This window comes from Chelon labrosus, assembly GCF_963514085.1.
Source record: "Chelon labrosus genome assembly, chromosome: 11".
Classification (NCBI taxonomy): Eukaryota; Metazoa; Chordata; class Actinopteri; order Mugiliformes; family Mugilidae; genus Chelon; species Chelon labrosus.
In genome coordinates, this window is record NC_140344.1 from 14,674,228 (window position 1) to 14,680,248 (window position 6,021).

A 6,021-nucleotide genomic window follows, 5' to 3' on the forward strand; every position below is an offset into this window, starting at 1 on the left:
TACACAGGGGAGGGTATCTTTACTTATTACAGGCCATCATAACACATAGAACACTGCTGGCCACTGTTCTGGTTGTGGATGTGCAATTACTCAAGAGCAAAATTTAAAGGGTGAATGTCATGTTGTGTTGTGATAAAACTCAACAGCTAGTACACTTGGAAGACGGATATGTGTTTTTGATTTAGCAGGGAAATAAGTTTGTCATAAACTAATATGTAATGAACAGCACTAGTGTTACATTCCCCTGTGGAGTTTCCTTTTTTATTGCCGTACATCATACCCAAATTGGGGATAAAGTCATTTTCAGATTTTTTTGTTTTTGTTTTTTTCCTCCCTGCATGGATGTGTAGTGCACCAGACACATCTTAGTGGTATGATATCCCTGCCCCTACCCCCCTCACCACCAGCGTGGAGCCCCCACCCCCCCATCTCCAACCCCAGGCCAAGGGTACACCTTGATGAGTGAAGAGGGAGGCTAATTCAGTCCTCAGGCTTAATTAATCCTATGTCTTATTTGATGAATGGCTCCCAAATTGTGCTGTAATAGTGGTATTTTTTTTATTTTTTTCTCGTGAAGGGGGCTGCGGAGCGGCGTGTTGACACTAAGCTAGGAGAAAGTCAAAGTCGGGACTTCCGAGAGGCTTGACTTAGGGCTTTGTTTGCAAAGTTGTTGTCCTCTGTAGACAGTTTAAGCCCCGTCCTCTGACGTCAGGCCGGCTGCAGAGAGTGATGGTGCGCTGTAGGGAACGGGTGTTTATGGATTTCTCCTAGCTAAGATCACTATAGGAGTCCACTGCCTTTGTAGCACGCTGGGTTTGTCGCTTTTGCCAAACATGATTTGTTGTCTGTAAATACACAGAGTGCCTCGTGATGTTCTTTCTGTTTTACATGAATATCTGCCTCAGGGGGACAACACATTACAATGATAAATCCCATGTTTGACTTCCTAATGGGAGGTACCTAAACTCAAACTAAAAACCAACCGTTTTTCTTTATGATGAATCTAGATGTGTTACTAAATCGTTCAGTTATTTGGCCAAGGTTATAGTTGAATGAGATTCCTGAGTTAAAAGTAAATACTGAATTCTATTGATTTGTTTTTATTGTTATTATTATAGGCACATTCCCAGCACAACCACTGGGTAATATAGTTATTGTGGTATGTACACAATTTATTTTTCTACGTTGTAAATGTGCCTTCGCTCCGTATGATATTGTTAGATTCAGCACTTCTGCGTTTGCGCCGCTTAATATGAATCCTTTTTGTCACAAAGCCTTCTGCTTTAAGTGTGCATTGTCCTAACAGAGGCAGCACTTAAAACTAACGATGTCATAAATTTTTCGGGCTAATGTGGCAGGCGTAAAGGGAGCTTTGGCGGGTGGGGTGAGGGTCTGGTGATTTGAGAGGAACGATGATGAGATTCGGTGGCCTAGCCCAAGCAATGAACTTGATTAAACTAATCTCATCTCTATCAAAGCATCACTCGGATCCCCCCCCTTGTCCTATTATTCATGGCAATGGGATAATTACACTGAGATGCGCGGGGCCAGACTGATAGTGCAGCGACACGGGCCCCCAGACCCTGGGCTATGCCTCCACTACCATGCGGCCTGTTCGTTTTAAACACAGATTAATTACGGTCAATGGGATGGTTCACATCTGTCACTCTTAGTGAGAAAAATGGAAATTATTGCCCTCGAGATGATAAAGGATGTATATTAAGTCATCTTAAAGTTGGAGATTCAGTAGGGATGAATACAATCAGCATTTTAATTCTGACATCAGCCCTGTGAGTGTCAGAAAAATGACTTGATTTTGATCGTAGCTGAACAGAAAAACTCACAATCTTGTCTTCTTAAAGAGACAAAGGTGTATACATGGATAATGACAACTGATTATAGTGTTTTCTGCCTGTCAAAAATGTTACATATTCTGGGTGAGAGTGGCTGCTTGTTTGCTATCCACAATGCTTTTATTATGAGGCTACACATTTACACATTTATCATGTGCCTTAACCTCAGTCTTCAATCGTGGGCTTTCCGGTCAGTATAATAGTGTCAGAGAAACTCCAGCTTCGCATACAAATACTTTTGCACCATGTATGTTCAACAACATTCACTTGTTACTTACATTTTTACCCCAATGACACGCTGCATACTGCTGCTGACTAGGCCAGGTATCAGATGTCTTCATGTTGGTTGTTAGCAGGACATACAAGCCAGCAGCATTTACTTAGTTAATTTAGATTGTAGGTTTAATCGTCATATCTCATAACTGTAGGTTTGTTAGGGGTTCTCAGTTGAACAGGGCCTCTAAATGTGTTTATGCGTAGGATCTTGGCACAAGGGATTGTAACATCTAATCCTGCGTATTAACGAATGGGTTTCCAAACTTTATTTGACGCTTGACCCCGAGCATGCAGAATGGTATTATCTACGTTTATGCTCTTAAAGCATGATTCAATAGACGAAACAAAATTCCTGTGATTCCACTAACAAATATTGTCCTTTTCAACTATTTTTTTTATAATTAATAACAAACACATAAATAATTGAGTAATGTAATATTTATGTAATCAACTCGGTTGTGTTTGTGCTGCAGTGCAAACGCCTACACATGTCATTAGTTTATGCTGTGTGCATTTTTATTTTTTTCAGGAATTCATTTTTTTCTATTTTTATTTGTTGAGATCGTAATAAAAGAAATAACAAGTTTAGACCTTTTTTTCCATGAGTTTGAGATAAATATAACCCTGGGCAGGTTAATTGTTCAGAGTGTGGTTTTAGTGTCTTTGTTTAGTTTTTGTTTGGATGGCTGCGTCAAGCGTTCGCCGGGACCATCTGACACACACACACAGACACGCGCGCACACACACAATCCCACATACACACCCCAAGGGACTGCTAAGGGACAACAGGGAGTGATGAACACACTCGAGCAATAGACACCCAGCCAGCGTAATTATCTCCTGGAGTGGTGAATGCAGTCACTGAGCTCTGCCCTGCTACGGTCAGAGCTGTGTGGCCCTCGGTGCTCGTCTGCAGGTTGTTTTTTTACCACCACAAGGATTTGTCTTTTTCCTTCACACGCCCCAAGGATGTTTTTCTGCTGTACCCCCTTTCAAATCTGTCCCCGAGGACTAACATCCAGTCACTGACAACTGACCAACTAACAAGATTGTTTGGTTGCAGAGTGCACCAGCTTTCCATTTCTTTTTTTTTTTTTAAGTTGTAGATAGTACCTAAGACGATGTTATTTTTGTTGTTAGATTGTTGTTAGCATACAGATCAAACGCTGTTCCACAAGTATATGTGACTGTAAAATTTAGGTTTATTATAATAAACTGGCCGTGCCCAGATGTGTGCGGGCATGTTTATTTTCTTCTTTGGGGGTTTACATATTGAATTAAAAGTGCATATTAATTAACACCCCCCTCTCTGTGCAGTAATTCTTTATATTTGGATCTGGTCCAAGGCAGTAAACATGCTCTCAGATGCAAATGTTTATTGCTGTGTTGTTTGTAATAGTCACCTTTCATTGAACCAGCATTTTATATGCTCCGACACAGCAGTTACAGATTGCAGATAAGGGGGTATTTCATCTTGAGGGGAAATTTAACAGAATGCAACACTTTTAACACAACCTGGGTGTTATTTTGTCCATTAGTCCTATTTCACTCTCCGCTTGATTTGCTGAGATCTGGACATGAATGATAGTAAAGCAGACGATAAACAAATTCTACAATTTATCAAACAACCTATATTAGAGTGATGAATATGCCAGTTAACGAGTCTTTTCTTTTGTCTACAGTAATCAATGCTATGACAGTTTTCTACACATCATATAAAATGATATGTCTGTTTAAAAGCAGAGTCAAAGACAAGGTCATTTTCCAGGTCATACACTGAAGTTCTCTGTAAAATGAGCTAATTTGTTCTCTCTCATCTCGACAAAACCACATGATGTTTCAGGTGTTGTTTTTAACATCCATTTTTCTTTTTCATATTCGTCTTAAATGATGCTGTCCTAACCGGGAATGTTACAAGGTTTCTGGTTACAACAGCAAGTAAAAGGAGCTAGGATTTATCTTAGATATGTCCCCTTCTGCACTTTATTGTCGCTAATATACAGTAGTTCATTTTACACACAGGGGAAAATGAATTCTTCATTTTATAGGCCTCTGTCTTATTCATTCTTCTGTCCAGTACACAATGTACTCAACCTGTCAGTGCAGTGTAAGCAAACACTAGCAGTAACAGCTTTATAGCCAACAGTCCAAAGAGGCCAGGGAAGTACAAGTTAAAGATGGCTTTTAAACTATTTAGTTTTACCTCCGCTGATGAAAGCAGTAATTTGGAGCTATAGCTACAGGAAAAGGAAATGAATTGTTTCCCTATAAATTCTGAGAGTGATTTGTGCTGCAGAGATGCTTCCAAGTTGGACCAAATGACTGTTTTGTCAATAATGTAAAACAGGACTGGACTTGGCAGTATGAGTGAAATCTCAATTGAAAAGTCAAGTGGACAGAAATGTTTCAGTGAGTTAGTGTTCTTGACTTACTGTGCCCTGTGTCCACAATGGCAATATTAATATTAATATTGTATTAATATATACAAACCTTTGAGTGAGCCACTTTTCTACTCTAAAAAGTAACTCTCTAGATGACTGTTTACAATTTGTTTGGTAAAGTTCAGATATTACTTGTGTTTTAGCAAAACATGACAGTATGAACAGTATTTAGTCTTCTGGAAAGGCTCGGTTTATCTTACCATTCAAATGTCATTCAAATGCGAGATAAGCGGCGTCGGTCATAGATTTGTTAAAGGTGCAGCGTGAAACATTTGTCTCCCCCTTCTGGCAGTGACAGTAATTACACACAAACTGCTTTCACTGCAATGCTTTCACATGAATAAGCTCCAAGCTCTGGAAAGTCCAAGGCTTGTGTTAAGAAATAGTTCAGAGAAATGTCCACAGTTCAGGGAGAACAATCTATTTATTTTTAGTAAATGTAACATCTACATAGCCTACTTTAAAGACTTTACAAACAACCTTTTCAAGTCCAGGAAGGCAACACCTGTATCAGTTTCTTCTTGTCTTTCAGTGCTCTCCAAAAAAGAAAAGCCACTTCAATGGTAATTCATATTCGTGATCATAGTTCCTTTTTTTTTTTTTTTTTTTTTTTTAAAGTTATCCTTTCTGTGGATGCTAGACTTTCTATCTGGATCATCAGAAACATTTTTTCGATGCTTCTTTGGTTTTTCCATGATAATCCCAATCTCAGTTTTGACAAACCAAACATGGCTGGTTAGTATAATTCACACACTGGTCCGCTAGTGTAGAAATGTCACCGCAGATAACAGAATTAAAACTCTGATGTACAGGTTTACATCCACTCTAATACTCGCAACAACATAAACATCTTCATTTAGTAAAGCGTTTTAACATTGTTTCGAAAATAATATAAATCCATATTAACTCTCATGAAAACATAAATAAAAAAACATTTAAAACTAACTGGTTTAGCAAGGGCTTAAATATAACTAATGTTCATTTATACAGTAGTACTACACTCCACCTTAAATAAATTATTACTAGTTTTTATGTGTCCCATTTACACATGACTACAATGCATGGTGAAAAGTAACCTTTCAATGTACTATGATTTGCTTACAATACCAAATTGGAATTGCAGGTGCAGATTCACAAAAGTTTAGCATTAGCTGTAAAATATAATGCATTTACTGTCACAATGTGCAGCACTGTATGTGATGTGTGATGTTTATCACTTTATATACAAAATCAACAAATGGATCTATATCTTCTTTTTGTCCGGTGGTGTGTGCTTTACCTGAATCATGTCTTAAGTAAATCAATATGTCTTCCAAGCATGGCTATTAACGGCAGTGTCCTTTCATTCCCTTTTTCTCCATCAAACCACACTAATCCTGATTTACACAGTTTAAAACCTTGGCCATATCCCTTACCTTCCAAGGAGATAGGGTAATTAAATTGGTACTTTT